We start from the raw sequence: 19270 nt of genomic DNA, 5'->3' as shown, positions 1-19270 counted from the left end.
CTTTTTGGTCCCGAATCCAAGTCGGGTTCTTACGACCCGTTTAATCTTTACATGCTGTGGAAGTCTTTGGGATTGCCTTTTATGTTGGCCGCCAGTCTATTCTCATACCCTCGCTTTGCCCCTCTGATTTCCCCTTTCAATTCTCCTCTGAACTTTCTATATTCTGCCTGGTGAATTAATGATTGAACAAAAAGTTAGGATTTCCGTCCGCCTGCAACAGAAAGTTATTAGTTGATTAATGGCGATTTGAACAACTATTCGTCTTTTTTCAGAGTTTAATGAGTATTGCGAAATTAATACAGTAAACTATTTTGTAGAAGTTAATCCCCTGACCGGGAAAGGGACCCGTCTCCCACACTGAGAGCATTTACAGACGGCAGCTATCTTCTGAGGGTTTCCGATAGCAACGTGGGCTTCAGAGTTTCTGTCGTGTAGTGTTTATCACGTGCATCTAACACGCGAAAGTTCTCTGGGTCGAAAACGGGCAGAAACATTTTTGGGCTGCCTCCATGAGTCGATCTCGTTTATGGTCCCGAATCAGAGTCGGGTTCTTACTACCCGTTTAATGTTTACATGCCTGTGGAAGAGATTTGGATTCCCTTTTATGTTGGCCGCCAGTCGATTCTCATCCTCTCTCTTTGGCCCTCTCATTTCCGCTTTAAGTTCTCCTCTGTCCTTTCGATATTCTGCCTGGTGAATGAATAAACAAAAGTTAGGATTTCCGTCAGCCTGAAACAGAAAGTTATTAGTTGATTAATGGCGATTTAAACAACTATTCGTCTTTTTTTTACAGAGTTTAATGAGTATTGCGAAATTAATACAGCAAACTTTTCGGTCGAAGTTAATTCCCTGAACGGGAAAGGAAGCGGTCTCGCACACTGAGAGCATTTGCAGACGGCAGCGATCTTCTGAGGGTTTCCTAGAAGTACCTGTACAGCAGAGTTTCTGTAGTGTAGTGGTTATCACGTTCGCCTCACACGCGAAAGATCCCCGCTTCAAAACCGGGCAGAAACATTTTTGGGCCAACCCCTCCGCCTCCATGAGTCGATCTCTTTTCTGGTCCCGAATCAGAGTCGGGTTCTTCCGACCCGGTTAATGTTTACATGCCTGTGGAAGACTTTTGGTTTCCCTTTTATGTTGGCCGCTAGTCTAATCTCATCCTCTCTATTTGCCCCTCTTATTTCCCCTTTCAGTTCCCCTCTAAACTTTCTATATTCTGCCTGGTGAATGAATAAAAAAAAAGTTAGGATTTCCGTCAGCCTGAAACAGAAAGTTATTAGTTGATTAATGGCGATTTGAACAACTATTCGTCTTTTTCAGAGTTTAATGCGTTTTGCGAAATTAATACAGTAAACGATTTTGTCGAAGTTAATTCCTGAAACGGGAAAGGGACCCATCTCCCAAACTGAGAGCATTTTGCAGACAGCAGCTATCTTCTGAGGGTTTCCTGCAACGACGTGTGCAGCAGATTTTCTGCAGTGTCGTTGGTTATCACATTCGCTTCAAGTTATAACGTTCGCGAAAGGTCCCTCGTTTAAAACCGGGCAGAAACAGTATTGGGCTGCCTCCATGAGTCGGTTTCTTTTCTGGTCCAAATTAGAGTCGGGTTCTCACGACCCGTTTAATGTTTACATGCCTGTGGAAGACTTTGGGATTGCCTTTTATGTTGGCCGCCAGTCTATTCTAATACCCTCTCTTTGGCCCTCTGATTTCCCCTTTCAATTCATAGAAGTTTCGAATCATAGAAGTTTCCAACATGGAAACAAGCCCTTCGGCCCAACATGTCCATGTCGCCCAGTTTATACTACGAAGCTGGTCCCAGTTGCCTGCACTTGGCCCATATCCCACTGTACCCATCTTACCCATGTAACTGTCCAAATGCTTTTTAAAAGAAAAAATTGTACCCGCCTCTACTACTGCCTCTGGCAGCTAGTTCCAGACACTCACCACACTTTGAGTGAAAAAATTGCCCCTCTGGACCATTTGTATCTCTCCCCTCTCACCTTAAATCTATGCCCCCTCGTCATAGACTCCCCTAAATTCCCCTCTGAACTTTCAAAATTATGCCTGGTGAATGAATGAATGAATAAAAAAAAAGTTAGCATTTCCGTCAGCCGACAACAGAAAGTTATTACTTGATTAATGGCGATTTGAACAACTATTCGTCTTTTTCAGAGTTTAATGAGTATTGCGAAATTAATACAGCAAAAGGATTTTGCAGAAGTTAATTCCCTGAACGGGAAAGGGACCCGTCTCCCACACTGAGAGCATTTGCAGACGGCAGCGATCTTCTGAGGCTTTCCTCGAAGCACATCTGCACCAGAGTTTCTATAGTTTAGTGGCTATCACGTTTGCCTAACACGCGAAAAGTTCCCGGTTTGAAACCGCGCAGGAGCATTTTTGGGCTGGCTCCATGAGTCGATCTCCTTTTTGGCCCCGAATCAGAGTCGGGTTCTTCCTCCCCGTTTAATGTTTACATGCCTGTGCAAGACTTTTGGTTTGCCTTTTATGTTGGCCGCCAGTCTATTCTCATACCCTCTCTTTGCCCCTCTGATTTCCCCTTTCAATTCCCCTCTGAACTTTCCATATTCTGCCTGGTGAATGAATGATTGAAAAAAAAGTTAGGATTTCCGTCCGCCTGCAACAGAAAGTTGTTAGTTGATTAATGGCGATTTGAACAACTATTCGTCTTTTTTCAGAGTTTAATGAGTATTGCGAAATTAATACAGTAAACTATTTTGTAGAAGTTAATCCCCTGAACGGGAAAGGGACCCGTCTCCCACACTGAGAGCATTTGCAGACGGCAGCGATCTTCTGAGGCTTTCCTGTAACAGTGTGAGCAGTAGAGTTTCTGTAGTGTAGTGGTTATCACGTTTGTTTAACACGCAAAAGGTCCGCGCTTCGAAATCAGGCAATTACGTTTTGGAAACGTTACCCTCTGAAAATCAATAAGTCTGAAAAAAAGCAAGAATTCAGTCTGTGGTTGAATGTGAATAAAATAACACACTTCACAGAACCGATATATTTTCCATTCTCTGTTTAGTTCAACACAAACTCAAACACTACACATATACAGACAGTGTTTCACACTCACTCACGTTTCCTGCACTGACGGTGCAGAAAGTCCCTCTCAAAGCTGCGCATTGCGAATAATTTCAGTTGATTTGTGAGAGATCATTGAAGGCTCCTGCAGTGCAGCTTCGGTTAATAACCACAGTTATAGACAGCATTGCGGCCGCGGAAACAAACATCAGTTTTTCGATGTTCGATATTCCCCAGCTCCCGGATTGATTGAGGCCACGACAGAAACAACATTTAGCCCCTCTTTCGGCCCCGCTCTCTCCAATCACACGTTGCTGGCGGGGAGCTGCAATTCCCGCTACAGACAGCGCATTGCTGCCCATCCCTGGGAAACAAGGCACCATCGAAGCTTTGACGACACATCACAGGCATCGTCTGTCCCGGAGCTGTTGCTCCGCAACAAAGGCAGAACTTACCAGCTGTTTCAAAATTTATAGCTTGAACACTGGACCCTGATTTCACTACCCGCTTTAAAAGTTTGATGCTTTAACGACTGAGCTACCCAGGCTCGCTCGTCGTTAAGTTCCCGTCTTACATATTCATAAGAGGACTCTGAATTATCCCTCGAAGACGTCGAACAGGGGGGAGGGTCATTGTTCTAAAATTTTCAGTCACGTGCTGAGGGGTATCCTTGATTTTATTGAACATGATCTAAGAAACATGGACAGCGAACTCGTGAGATTAAAATTCTTCTTGTTTTTGCCAAATGACTTGTCATTCGTTCGCACCAATTAAAATAACACTTTACCCAGTGGCCCAAAAGCTGAACTTGTCCCACACGGGAGCTGGAAAAGGCCTCTCGACCTTTCAGCGTATTAACATCTGTGAGCTGAATAATTTCACCCGTTACACAGTGACACCAGGCAGCATATTTCCCTTCCAAATTTTCCCCACACGAAATTTGCAACGGATGGATATCCGCTTAACGAAAAGAATAATCGTATGTTTGGTTCCTTCGATTTCAAGATCTCATCCCGGCCCCTTTGCCATGACAGCTGACGCAGAGATCCCCCTCTCCCTCGAAAACAACGAAACTCGCATCTGCTCAAGCAAGACGGAAGGCCAGAGGAACCCAAGTGCCCACATGGGAACACTCAGAAGTCGATGCATCATGGAACATACCAGTTGTACTTTGAACTCCAGTCAAAATGCCCGGATTGAAAGGTTTGATTGTTGAAGGTGAAACTTGAACTCACAACCTGAGCACTTCCAGAACCCATACTGGTTACATAAATACCGAAGTATCAGTGCTTTTATCAAACAGCTTGATTTTCAGCCTCTCAATGATCGCTTCTGGATCTTTGTCAAAGAGAAGCCGCCAATCAAGAGGCGCTTCGTCAAATATCCGCAATGATCTTTAAAAGCCGTGGAATCTAAACAAAACCCCAAAAGATAAGAACTTTTATTTGTATTATTATTAACTGAAGGACATTTTTTCATGGTACCTCAAGGAGGATTGAGGCAAAGTGGGACCTGAAACTCAGAAACTCTCTCTGGGCTGTCCGTGACTGAAGAGATGGACGTTATTTCATTTGAAAACTGAGGCACGGAAATTTCTCGTGGAGAAGTGAGACAGAAGATTGCGGTTGGTTAGTGGCAGTTGCGGGGGAGATCTGGAGGAGAGGGAGAAAAGTCAAAGTCACAGCTGTGACTGCTCAAGTGCTCTGCTTATCTGTAATATTTTAAAAAGTAGTGTACTGTACAGGGCAGTGTCCTAGGCCCAAAGGTCTTCAGCTGCTTCATCAATGACCTTCCCTCCATCCTTAGGCCATAAATGGGGATGTTCGCTGATGATTACACAGTGTTCAGTGCCATTCACAACCCCTCAGATAAAGAAGCAGTCCGTGCCCGCATGCAGCAAGACCTGGACAACATCCAGGCTTGGGCTGATAAGTGGCAAGTAACATTCGCGCCAGACAAATGCCAGGCAATGGCTGTCTCCAACAAGAGAGAATCTAACCATGTCCCCTTGACATTCACCGGCATTACCATCGCCGAATCCCCAACCATCAACATCCTTGGGGTCACAATTGACCAGAAACTTAACTGGACCAGCCACATAAATACTGTGGCTACAAGAGCAGGTCAGACGCTGGATATTCTGCAGCGAGTGACTCACCTCCTGACTCCCCTAAGCCTTTCCACCATCGAAAAGGCGCTAGTGAGAAGTGTGATGGAATACTCTCCACTTGCCTGGATGAGTGCTCGACACCATCCAGAACAAAGCAGCCCGCTTGATTGGCACCCCATCCACCACCCTAAACATTCACTCCCTCCACCACCGGCGCACAGTGGCTGCAGTGTGTACCATCCACAGGATGCACTGCAGCAACTCGCCAAGGCTTCTTCGACAGCACCTCCCAAACCCACGAACTCTACCAGCTCGCAGGACAAGGGCAGCAGGCACATGGGAACAATACCACCGGCACATTCCCCTCCAAGTCACACACCATCCCGACTTGGAAATATAGGAACATAGGACAAAGGAACAGGAGTAGGCCATTCAGCCCCTCGTATCTGCTCCGCCATTTGATAAGATCATGGCTGATCTGTGATCTGGCTCCATATACCTGCCTTTGGCCCATATCCCTTAATACCTTTGGTTGCTAAAAAGCTATCGATCGCTCATTTAAATTTAGCAATTGAGCTCCTATCAATTGCTTTTTGCAGAAGAGAGTTCCAAACTTCTACCGCCCTTTGTGTGTAGAAATGTTTTCTAATCTCGCTCATGAAAGGTCTGGCTCTAATTTTTAGACTGCGCCCCCAACTCCTAAAATCCCCAACCAGCGGAAATAATTTATCTCTCTCCACCCTATCCGTTCCCCTTAATATCTTATAAACTTCGATCAGATCACCCCTTAACCTTCGAAACTCAAGAGAATGCAACCCCAATTTGTGTAATCTCTCCTCGTAACTTAACCCTTGAAGTCCGGGTATCATTCTAGTAAACCTACGCTGCACTCCCTCCAAGGCCAATATGTCCTTCCGAAGGTGCGGTGCCCAGAACTGCTCACTGTACTCCAGGTGCGGTCTAACCAGGATTTTGTATAGCTGCAGCATAGCTTCTGCCCCCTTGTACTCTAGTCCTCTCGATATAAAGGCTAGCATTCTATTCGCCTCATTGACTATTTTCTGCACCTGTTCATGACACTTCAATGAACTATGTAACTGAACCCCTAAGTCCCTTTGGACATCCACTGTTTTTAACATTTTCCCATTTTGAAAGTACCCTGTTCTATCCTTTTTTGATCCAAAGTGGATTACCTCACATTTGTCTGCATTGAATTCCATTTGCCACAATTTTGCCCATTCACCTAATCTATCAATCTCCCTTTGTAATTTATGTTTTCATCGACATTATATCGCCGTTCCTTCATCGTCGCTGGATCAAAATCCTTGAACTCACTACCGAACAGCACTGTGGGAGAACCTTCACCACACGGACTGCAGCGGTTCAACAAGACGGCTCACCACCACCTTCTCAAGGGCAATTTGCGATAGGCAATAAATGCCGGCCTCGCCAGCGACGGTCACATCCCATGAACGAATAAGAAAAAACCTCAACCAAACAAACAGATCTTTTGGATGGGTTCACTAATTGAGAATCGGATTTAACTGCTGTGTTTGGGCACACGGCCCCACACTGCTGAACTCCCAGCCCCTTCCATCAGCACTCGCTTTCTTTCACACAACGACCGGATTTCAACATGTTGCTGTTCCATCTGAAATTCATCAACGGCCTCTCTGACAAAATATCGAGTGAATCCTAATGCTTGGCATCCTGGCAATTCCCCACGCTGCATGCAGTGACAAAATCTGTTCTTCGACCGAAGTTTTCTGCTGACTGGGTATTTTCAACATTCTCGATTTGGGTGCATGGGCAGGTCACATTGTATGGTCCGACTTTCTTGTCCTCAGAGTCCAGGGCTTTGCATTCAAAAAAAGAAAATGAAAGCGCTTTTATTCTGACTCAGCTCAGACGAAAGATCATCGAACTGAAACATTAACTCTGTTTCTGTATCTAAAGATTCTGTCTGACCTGCTGACGATTTCCAGCATCGACTGTTATTATTTCAGATTGGCAACTTAGCCAGTATTTTCATTTTGAATAAAAGGACTTTCGGAGTGCTACTCTTGTGATGCGGTGGCTGAGAGGTTAAGGCAACCGATTATTAATCTATTGTATTTCGCACGCGTGGGTTCGAATCCACACTCGTCGTTATTGTGTTCAAGTCTTGTTTTTCTCATTCACTCCATCCAGAAGGTGTGGATGTGAGTCCCGTGCTTCCCGAAACGGCAGACGGAGCTTTTTGGGTTGTTTGCTGCAATCAGCAACAGTTCCTTCCACGAAGGTGCAGAGATTGGGAGATCGCGACGTATCAAACGGACAGCGGTGTCCTGGTAAAAAGAGTTGATCTTATGATCAGCGGAAGAGAAACTAATCGACCACAATTGTGATTTATATCCCGGATCATTCCGTGTCTGTGTCTGTTTAAAAGGGATGTGCCGTAAGTCCCAGATTATTCCGTGTTTGTGTCTGTTTAAAAGGGATGTGCCGTAAGTCCCAGATCATTCCGTGTCTGTGTCACCCGATTTTCTTGATACCTTTTTCCTTCTGAACTGAAATGACGATCCTCTCTCGAGAAGAAGATTCACCGCCTGCTTCGGGCAACTGGTAGGAAAATTAACAAAACTGATTAGACCAAGTTCATTCTGCTGGGCTTCCATTCCAATCTCCGCACTCCATCCCCCATTCAGTCCCACCCCCGCCTGTACATTATAATCTGCGATATTGGTAAGGGAATGGAGATGACGAATATCACGTTAATAATTTTCTTGGTTCCTCAACACTGAATAGCATCAATTGTAATGATTCAGGAGGTAATCATAGAATCACAGAAGCTTACAGCACAGATGGAGGCCATTCCGCCGTGGTACCTGTGCTGGATCTTTCGAAGAACTGTCCAATTAGACCCACACCCCAGATTTTTCCCTGCAAATTAGTTCTCTTCATGTACATGTCCAATTGCCTTTTGAATGATCCTGTGGAATCTGCTTCCACCACCCTTTCAGGAAGTGAGTTCCTGATCTTAACAAACCCTCCGTGTGGAAAAATTCTCCTCAATTGCGCTCTAGTTCTTTTCCCAATTATTTTAAATCTATGATCTCTGTTTACCGACCCACTTGCCGGAGGAAACAGTTTCTCCCTACTTGTACTTTCAAAACCCCTCATTATTTTGAATATCTCTATTAGGTCTCCGGTTAACCATCTCTGCTGTAAGGAGAATAATCCCAGCTTCTCCAATCTCTCCAAATAACTGAAGTCCCTCATCCCTGGTATCATCCAGGCCAACCTGCTCTGAATCCTCTTCAATGCCTTTTCATCCTAAAGTGTGGTGCCCAGAACCGTACAATATACTCCAGCTGAGGCCTAAACACAAATTTGTAAGGATTAGTATGACTTCCTTTTTTTTGTATTCAATGCCCCTATTTGCAAAGCAAAGTATCCTTTATGATTTGTAAACCGCCTTATCAACTTGCCCTGATTTCAAAACATGCACGCCCAGGTCCCTTTTACTCTTGCATCCCACCCCACCCCGCACACCCACCCCCATAAATTGTTCCATTTAGATTATACTGCCTCTCCATGTTCGTCTTCCAAAAGTGCATCACTTCACACTGATCTGCATTAAATCTGTCACGTGACTGCCCATTTCACCATTCTGTCCATGTCCTCCTGAAGTCTGCTACTATCTTCCTCACTATTTACTACTTTGTCAAGTTTTGTAACATCCGCAAACTTCGAAATTGTACTCCCTATTCCCACATCCAAGTCATTTATACGTAACTAGAAAAGCAATAGTCCCAGTACCGACCCCTGGGGGATCCCATTGCATATTTCTCTCCAGTCAGAAAAACATCCGTTCACCACTACTCTCTGTCTCCTATCCCTCAGCCAATTACGTACCCGCATTACCACTGGTCCTTTAACCCCACGTGCTTCTAGTTTTCGAATAAATCTGTCACGTGTTAATTTCTAAAATGTGACCTGAAAATAACTCTAACCCCGTTATCTTATTCTTAAGCAATGAGAATACAGATATTAAGACCGAGTGATCGATCAGGCTCATTCCCATTACACGCAGGTGACGGGACCTGAGGAGGGGGAATCCCATCTGGGTTTATATTTTCCGAAAACAGAGACGGAAAATCGCAAAGATCATCCCGTCGAAATACAACATTTGACTGAAGATCCGACAGCCATATCCCATCCAGACCTGGCCGTTCAAGGAAGCCTGATAAGTCCATTAGGGGAAAACACAGAGAGAGAAGAAATGCAGACAGAGATAGAGAGAAGCACGCAAAGAAAATAATAGTATAAATCTCCACATTCGGTGATCAAACTGAATTTAAGGTGCAACTTAAATTAAATCCCATATCGTGAAATCTTATAGGTAAACATTTGGCTGGATTATCTCTTTATCTCTGAGAGAAGCACTGCCTGGTAATTACAGCTCTTATTTATTTGAGCATTTTGCACCATGATTGTCAGTTGGTTTCGAAAGCACAGTGAATTTCAAAGTCGATGCCTTATCTTATTCGCTCGTTAACCCACAGGTACCGCGCGGCTGTAAAAGCAGGCTGCACAGGAGCTTTGCAGACTGCATATTCAAGACATATATCACACGCTACACGTGCAACCTGCAGCTGTGTGTGCATTAGCGGTTCAGTGGTGGAACCCTCGTCTGCCGGTGGGAAACCAGGGGTTTGGTTCCAGGCCAATGCAGCATTCTTTACCTTTTCATTCTACACACATGAGATCGACTGAATTGGGATAAATTCATGTGCCGGCTTCAATCTGTAAAACTTCTTGAAAGATGATCTTCATTTCGTCTACGTGTGTTACGTGGACAAACCCTTTGCATTCTGTCCTCTGGTGCTCAAACAGGCTCTGCTGGAGATAAGTCAAGCCTGCCTTCTGCACCGCTGAAAAGATGTGAGAAAGCAATTGGTGATTTTTGATTAAAAATGGGGACACAACGGGGCTCATTCGGTTTGTACCAATGAAACTCCCTGAGCAAAAATCAGACCCAAAGGCAACGGAGATGTTCAGCCAGGGTAAAATTCCGCTCCCATATACCCGATCCGCCATCCTTTCAGAACGCTGTGTCCATCCAATCTCTCTTTCTTGTACCAAATACGATGTCGAGCAATATCAGGTTCTACACCAATTATTTCAAATCAACAATATTAGAGTGCCTTCATCAAAATCGTTTTGAATGTACGACTTGTAATATCAAGCAACAATTTGCAGAATCAACTGCGCTGAATATTGTCGACTGTCTCGATATCGTCACAACGCACACTCGACCATCAGTCAACTTCACTCAAATTGCTGCTTTCATTCACTATGAGAGCGAAGAGACCTAAGTGGACATTTGCAGATAGCAGATGTGCCAGCATTGGTGGTTCAGTGGTAGAATTCTCGCCTCCCACGCGAGGGACTCGGGTTCGATTCCCGGCCAATGCAGGATCGTTTTGCATTCTGCACCAATGAGCAACTTGGGAACTGGAGTCGGCCATTTCGCCCCTCGAGAGTGTTCTGCAATTGAATGAGATTGTGGCTGATCTGTGACCGACCTCCAGAAAACCGCCTGAGCATCAGAAACCTTAATTCCTTTGGTTCACAAAAATCTATCAATCTCAGGTTTAAAATTAACAATTAAGCTTACATCAACTGCTGTTTGCAAAAGAGAGCTCCAAACTTCCACCTCCCTTTGCTTGTGGAAGTGTTTCCCAACTTCACTCCTGAAATTGCTGACTCTAATGTTTATGCGATGTCTCCTCGTCCCAGGCACCCAACGAGCAGAAATAGTTTCTCTCTATCTACACCAACAATTCCCCTTAATATCTTGAAAACTTCGATAAAATCAGCCCTTAACCTACCAAATTCCAGGGTATACAAACCTCGTTTGTGTAATCTCTCGTCGGAATTTAACCCTTGGAGTCCAGGTATCATTGTGGTAAATCGACACTGCACTCCCTCCACAGCCAATTTATCCTTCCGCAGGTGCGGTGCCCAGAACTGAACACAGTACTACAAGTGTGGTCTAACCAGATATTTGAATAGCTGTAGCATAATGTCTATTCTCTAGTATACTATTCCTCCAAATATAAAGGCCAGCATTACATTAAACTTTTTGATTATTTTCTGCACCTGTCCATGACATTCTCATGACTATGTAGCTGGACCGCTAAGTCCCTTTAGACCTCCACAGCGTCGAGCATTTCATCATTTAGAAAGTATTCTGAAATATCCTATTTAGGTCCAAAGTGGATGATCTCACACTGGACTAAATTGAAATCCATTTGTCACAGTTTTGCCCATTCATTTATTATATTAATGTCTCTCTGTAATATTGTTCATCCATCTGCACTGCCTACAATGCTGCCCATCTTGGTGGTATCGGCTAATTTGGATATGTGGCTTTCTATCCTGTCATCTAATATCAATGAGGCCGCCTGAAGGTAACTTCACATCGAGCTTCAATCTCCTCATCAGCTTGAGACATTTATTTACTTCACATGTGTTTCGCCTTGGAAAGTTCCGCACTCTCACCTCTTGATCTTAAAAATGCTTTACATATAATTCAATTCGACCAACAGCAACACTGAAAAGGTATCAGAAGCCAATTGGTGACTTTTCACAAAAAGCCTTGTGGTTGTCAGGTTCGTCGTGGATTCGAAACCGGGACCATTCGTATCATTAATCAATAAAATCCCCCAAGTGAGAATCATACCCGAGAAAAACAAACCACTGGCTGCAGTACAGCCAGTATAAATGTCCGCTGCCTCCCACAGCCGATCAGCCATCTTTCAGACCGTTTCTGTCCATCCCATCTCGTTTTCTATTCTGGTGTACAGCAATATCAACTTGTGCACTAACTATTTTCAGTCACTAATATTAGTCTCCCTTGACCAAATGGTTTTGACTGTACGACCTGTATTATCAAGTAAGACGTTTCAGAATTAGTTGCTCTGAAACTATCTTGTTTGGGAGGATACTGATAGGTGTAGATGAACACAGGGACCTTGGAGTGCATGTCCACAGATCGTTGAAGGTAGATGGACAGGTAGATAAGGTGGTTAAAAGGCATACCGGATACTTTCCTTAATTAGCCGAGGCATAGACTGTAATAGCAGTGAGGTTATGCTTGAACTGCACATAACATTAGTTAGGCCACAACTTGAGTACTGCGTGCAGTTGTGGTCATCACATTACAGGAAAGATGTGATTGCACTGGAGACTCGTGACTCCCCGAAACCTTTCTAACATCTACAAGGCATAAGTCAGGAGTGTGATGGAATACTCTCCACTTGCCTGGATGAGTGCAGCTCCAACAACACTCAGGAGGCTCGACACAACTCAGGAAAAAGCAGCCCACTTGATTGGCACATCATCCACCACCTTAAACATTCACTCCCTCCACCACCAGCGCACCGTGGCTGCAGTGTGTACCATCCACAAGATGCACCTCCCAAACCCGCGACCTCTACCACCTGGAAGGACAAGGGCAGAAGGCACATATGAACACCGCAACCTGCACGCCCCCTCCAAGTCACACACCATCGTTACTTGGAAATATATCGCCGTTCCTTCATCGTCGCTGGTTCAAAATCCTGGAACTCCCTACATTGCAGCACCGTGGGAGAACCTTCACCACACGGACTGCAGCGGTTCAAGAAGACGGATCACCTCCATCTTCTCAAGGGCAATTAGGATTGGGCAATAAGTGCTGGCCTTTCCACCGACGCTGACATCCCATGAATGATTAAAAAATGTTAGGATTTCCTTCAGTCTGAAACAGAATGTTGCTGGTTGATTAATGGCGATTAGAACGAGTATTCGTCTTTTTTACAGAGTTTAATGAGTTTTGCGAAATTAATACAATAAACTATTTTGTAAAAGTTAATTCCCTGAACGGGAATCTGACCCGGCTCTCGCACTGAGAGCATTTGTAGACGGCAGCTATCATCTGAGTTATGCCAATATGCATTTCCACAGTGAACTTTTCGTCGTGCAGTAATTATCACGCACGCCGAACACACTAAATAACTCCGGTTCGAAACCGAGCGGAAACATTTTGAAAACGTTATCCACCAACAATTAGTGAATATAAATGAAGCAAGAATTCACTCTGTAGTTAAATATGAAAAAAACAGAACACCTCATCGAAGCTCTGTACAGTTCGACACAAACTCAAGCATTACAGAGTTACCGACAGTGTCTCTCCGTCACTCCCGTTCCCTGCCCTAACGGTGCAGAAAGCCCCTCTCAAAGCTGCACATTGCGACAGATTTCAGTTGATTTGTGAGAGATCATTATAGAATCCTGCAGCGCTTCCTCGGTTAATAACTGCAGTTCTAAACAGCACTGCATCCATCAGTTTTTCGATTTCGATGTTCCCCAGCTCCCGGATTGAGTGAAGCCACGACAGCAACAACATTCAGGCCGCCTGTCCGGCCCCGCTCTCTCCAATCACACGTTGCTGGCGGAAAGAAGCGAATGCCGCCGAAGAAAGCGCATTTCTGTCCATCCCTGGGAAACAGGATACCACCGAAGCTTTGACAGCACATCGCAGGCCTCGTCTGTCCCGCAGTTGTTGCTCCGTTGCAAAGACAGAACTTGCCAGCTGTTTCAAAATTTACAGCCTGAACCAGACTTTGAACCTTCAGATCATTATCGGGTTTTAAAGTCCGATGTTCTTCCGATTGAGCTACCCGGACTCGCGATTAGAAAAGTTTCCATTCTGCAGATTCCTGTGGTCGGAATTATCCCTCGTTGACGTCGAACCATGATGAGGATCCCTTTTTGAAAATTCTCAGTGACGTGTTGAGGGGATTCCTTGTTTCTGTTGAACATGATGTAAGAAACGTGGAGAGCGAACTCGTGAGTTTACAATTCTGTTTGTTTGTGCCAAATGTCTTGTCAATCGTTAGCACCAATTAAAATAACACTTTACCCAGTGGCTCAAAAGCTAAACTTGTCCCACACGGGAGCTGGAATAAACCTCTCGACCTTTCAGCGTATTAACATCTGTAAGCTGAATAGTTTCACCCGTTACACAGTGACACCAGGCAGCAGATTTCCCTTCCAAATTTTCCTCACACGAAACTTCCAATCGACGAATATCCACTCAACGAAAAGAAGATTTGTGTGTTTGGTTCTTTAGATTTAAGGACCTCGTGTCGGCCGCTTTGCTTTATCAGCTGTCGCTAATCGCCCCCTCTTCCCTTATAAACAAGTAAACTCGCACCTGCTATTGCAAGACGGTCGGCCAGAGGAACTCAAGTACCCACAAGTGCCTACATAGGAACACTAAGAAGTAGATGCTTTATGGAACATGCCAGTTGCACCTTGAACTCCGGTCAAAATGCTCGGATTGGAAGGTTTGTCTATCCAATGTGCGACTCGAATTCATAACCTGGGTATTATCTAGAGTCCTCGAATTACCGCAGGCTGACCGATTGCACCACAACCTTATACACCCAGAAACGCTACTCACTGTGATATCTAATTTGATGTTAGCGACAAACGTGGCGATACGGCTTCCTATACCTTCACCTACGTTATTTATACATATAGTCAAAAGCTAATGCCCCAGCACTGATCACATCCTGCCAATTTGAGTACATACCTTATTATCCGGGGTCTCTGTCTCCAACCTTCTCACCAACTCCGAACCCATTTCATTAGGTTGTCTTAAATTCTACGCACTCTCATTGTTGTTCATAGCTTCTTATGTGGTACCTTATCGAATGCATCTGGAAGTGAATATTATATAACACCCAAGGAAACTCCATTATCTACCACGTTAGTTACACCTTCAAAAAGTTCAACTAGTTTTGTTAGACTTGACTTACCCTTTACAAATCCATGCTGGCTCTCGCTGATGACTTCATATTTATCCAAGTGTTCAGTCATTATTTCCCTAATAACAGATACTGGTAACTCCCCCACAACAGACTTCAGACTAATGGGTCCTTAATTTCTAACTTTATCTCTCCTACCCATCCTAAATAATGGAGTGAGAGTGACAATGTTTCAATCAAAGGAACAATTCCTGAATCAAGAGTCTTTTGAACGATCATGACTAAAACATGTACAATTTCCTCGCCTATTCCTCTTAGTCCCCTGGGATGGTAAACATCAGGTCCTGGAGATTTGTCTATCTTTCGTCTCATTATTTTCTCCATTACCATTATTTTACTTATATGAATCCCCTTGATTTATTTTCAGTTTTCCTCGTGTCTCTGGTATGTTAGCCCCATCCATTTCTGTGAAGACCGATGAAAAGTAAATATTTAGCAACTCTGGCATTTCCTGATTTTCAATTACAATATCACCTCCATCTGTCTTTAAGGGGCCCACATTACTCTTAGTCACCCTTTTTTCTCTTAATATACGTGTAAAAACCTTGATTGTTGTCAATATTTTCCCTCACAAGTTTATCTCCTTTTCCCTTTTTGGACCTCTTACGATTTTTTAGTTTCGGCACCATAATAAACAACACTTCGCTGTAAAGTTTGGGTCAATAGTTGTCCAATGTCAGAGCGAGAATTGTCTGAACCCCTAATTTATTTAATGTAACAAACACAAGCACACATAATCATCCGTGTATCAACGCACTGAGGGATACAGAAAGTTGAACACAGAGAGAAATGCAGGCGAAATTGGGATGCACAGGTAAACGGACAAGCGAAATCGACAAAGCTAAAACGGTCTGAACCCCAAACAGACAGTAACGTGTCGCTGATAGATATTAGTGAGAGGAGGTGGGGGAGCAATGTTATCAAGTGGCGCTGTGGCTTAGTTGGTTAAAGTATTTGTCTTGTAAACAGGAGATTCTGGGTTCAACTCCCAGCAGTGCCTTCCGTAATTTATTATTTTCACCTAATTTGTGGAATTAAACGACAAAATAAGAGTGTGGAATTTGTATTTGTTCAAGCTTCATGAGGAAACGGATATCAGAATGACTGATCAAAAACGCCCTTTCATTGCACAGACAGACCTCTCATAGAATGTGTCCGCAACACGTTAATTTATTTGTTTTTGGGCTCGTTGGAGTTGTGGTATAATTCACGATTTGAGGTTTAAACCCAGAAGTGGTCCTAATTTTGACCGAGACTTGAGATCTTGACCTGCGGTGCAAACTTTTGCAAACAGAAAATAGAAAGTACCCAAATCATTCCACCTGAATCCCCAGGCCCGGATGAAATATATCCCAGGTTGTTAATAGAAGCAAGAAAGGAAATAACGGAGGCTCTGACCACCATTTTCCAATCCTCCCTGGTTACAGGTGTGATGCCGGAGGATTGGAGGACTGCTAAAGATGTACCGTTATTTAAAAAGGGAGAAAGGGATAGATCGAGTAATAACTGGCCAGTCAGCCTAACCTCGGTCAGGCTGAAGGTATTCCATTAAATCTACACTGTACTTCCTCCACAGCCAATACTGGGAGGAGGGGACTCTTGACTGACAAGCCTCGGCTGCATCAGGAGAGGGAAACTGACCCTCGCTCTCTCTTATTCCTGGGATGTGCTACTTTTGAACAAAAAGGTGAGTGTCTCTATACCTTTAAACTCGCTGTCTCACTGCACATGTATTGACAGTATATTGTAGGACGGTGTGTGAGTGCCTCCATACCTTGAAACTCGCTGTCTCACTGCACAGGTATTGAAAGTGTTTTGTAGGACGGTGTGAGTGTCTTTATACCTTTAAATTCTCTGTTTCACTGCACAGCATTGACAGTATATTGTAGGATGTTGTGAATGGGACGAGGGTCAGTGGGGCGAAGTGCAGCCGATTGGGAGTAGCGCCCGTTTGCTGGGTGAGTATTGCACGGTTGTCTTTCTCTCTCCCCTCTTTCTTTCTTTCTTTCATCGCCTTCTATCCCATCCTTTCTTTCACTCTCTTTTCATTCCTCTTAATTCGTTCTTTTTCTTTCTGCCTCCAACACATTTGTCTGTATCCTGTCTTTGTTCTCTCATGTGTCTCTGCTGAAAGATCCAAAATTCAGACCCGCCGCTTCTTCCAGACTTTTTTCCTTCCACAATCATGGTCCATTTCATTGAGACTTTACTGCGGCCTTACCGACTCTAACATTCACTTTCACATTCTTATGTCTTTAAGTTTGCTCCACATCGACCGCTGTTTCTCGGGGGCACATGTCCCGTTCGCACCAATGTTCATTTGTGCCTTGAAACATTCCCACCTGCGAGACTGCTCCAGAGACAAGAACGAAGAAAGCAGGGCTGGCAATCGGAAGGACAGAGGCATACTTCTCGTGAAATTTCCATGGGGTATCTTGTGACACGGGGGATGTGAACTGAAGAACTGGGTTTTGTTTCCATGGTCGTTGGCGCTTTTCCCCGAGCAGTTGATGTGCGGGAGAGACGGGCGGCGCGACATCGCTGCGAATGACGGCTGAAATGTGCACTTTTGGCAATCTGGGCGTTGCAGTCAGGTCGGAAATGTTCCACTTGATTTTAACAGGTCTGTGGAAATGTATGATTGAAAAGGAATGAGGAGAAATGCAAAGAGCGGCAGTGGTGAAAAAGTGTCGATTGCAGGAGGTTGGCCGTGAGCGAAAGGTCCTTTGAATGTCCGGCGTGGAAGGGATTTTGTTCGGAAACGACAGACTTTAAAGCGCGTGGGGAAAGTAAAGAGTGAGCTGCGTCCTTGGGTCAAATTGGGTGTATTCAGGAAAACAGCCATTCTGAAATCATAAAAATTAAACCAGAAAATGCTGAAAACACTCAGCAGGTCAGGCAGAACCTGTGGAGAAAGAGCCAGAGGTAACGTTTCAGCTCTATGACATCTTTCAGCCGCAACGAATCGATTGCCATGTGGGACAGTGGCTTAGTTTTCGAAAATGTTAGATTTGATCTCTGAATTACAACGGTTCGAATTCCACCGCTGTAAGAATTTGCTGGCGCTGTTCAGTTTGGTCTCTTCACCAAAAATCCTTCTTTTCTCAGAAGTGCCTTTCCGCATTGCTGGCGAACATCTGTTTGTTCAAATCAGCAAAGTCAAATTAGCACCTAAACTGTTTCTTGCACGGAGGTGTTGGGACTGTAAGGTGTGATCTAGGTGAATTATCAATCAAAGTGCACAATGGTCCCCTGGTAAACCAAGTATCTCTTATGGTCAGCATAAGATAAAAAATATGTACCATAATTATGAATTTCTTCTTTCCCTCACTCGAGGATTTATTATCAGGGAATGGACATGAGCAGGTCGATTGACGTCACGCTCCGGTCGTTTTGCATCGCCTCCTACAAATAGAATAGAATCATAGAAATGTTACAGCACGGAAATAGGCCATTCGGCACTTTGAGTCCTTGCCGGCTCTCTGCAAGAGCAATCCAGCAAGACCCACTCCCCCGCCCTTTCACTGTAGCCCTGTATTTTTTCCTTTCAAATACTTATCCAGTTCCCTTTTGAAGGCCATGATTGAATCTGCCTCCAAGACCCCCTCGGGCGGTGCATTCCACATCATAACCACTCGCTGTGTAAAAAAAGTTTTTCCTTCAACTTTGGTTCTTTTGCCAAAGACCTGAGATCCATGTGCTCTGGTCCTTGACCCTTCCGCCAACGGGATCAGTTTCTCTCTATCTAATCTCTTCATGATTTTGAATACTTCTATCAAATCTCCTCGCAACCGTCTCTGTTCGAAGGAGAACAACCTCAGCTTCTCCAGTCTATCCATGCAACTAAAGACCCTCATCCCTGGAATCTTTCCAGTAAATCTCTTCTGTGGGAGATTACCATTACCATGGCATTACCATCGCCGAATCCCCCCGAGTAACATCCTGAGGATCACCATTGACCAGAAACTTAACTGGGCCAGCCACATAAATACTGTGGCTGTCAGAGCAGGTCAGAGGCTGGATGTTCTGCGGTGAGTGACTCACCTCGTGACTCTCCAAAGCTGTTCTCCGATCTGCAAGGCGCAAGTCAGGAGTGTGATGTAATACTCATGTGATGGTCATCGACCTGAAACGTTAACTCTGTTTCGATATCTAAAGATTCTGCCTGACCTGCTGAGGATATCCACATTTACTATTTTTATTTCAGATTGGCAACATAACCAGCATTTTCATTTTGAATAAAAGGGATTTCGCA

General features: G+C 44.4%; 3 non-coding genes across 3 annotated transcripts; all 3 read left to right on the top strand.

Annotated features, from left to right (window-relative positions):
* Positions 1-941: 941 nt before the first annotated feature.
* On the top strand, positions 942-1014 carry trnav-cac (transfer RNA valine (anticodon CAC)). The gene has a single exon. It is a non-coding gene; the product is annotated as a tRNA-Val (tRNA).
* Positions 1015-10541: 9527 nt separating this feature from the next.
* trnag-ccc (transfer RNA glycine (anticodon CCC)) lies at positions 10542-10612 on the top strand. Its single transcript has one exon. It is a non-coding gene; the product is annotated as a tRNA-Gly (tRNA).
* Positions 10613-15941: 5329 nt separating this feature from the next.
* trnat-ugu (transfer RNA threonine (anticodon UGU)) lies at positions 15942-16015 on the top strand. The gene has a single exon. It is a non-coding gene; the product is annotated as a tRNA-Thr (tRNA).
* The last annotated feature ends 3255 nt before the right edge of the window (positions 16016-19270 follow it).

Source organism: Heptranchias perlo, chromosome 20 (assembly GCF_035084215.1).
Source record: "Heptranchias perlo isolate sHepPer1 chromosome 20, sHepPer1.hap1, whole genome shotgun sequence".
In the NCBI taxonomy this organism is placed as follows: Eukaryota; Metazoa; Chordata; class Chondrichthyes; order Hexanchiformes; family Hexanchidae; genus Heptranchias; species Heptranchias perlo.
The sequence above is the reverse complement of the archived record's forward strand: the minus strand, read 5'-3'. Positions and strand labels throughout refer to the sequence as shown.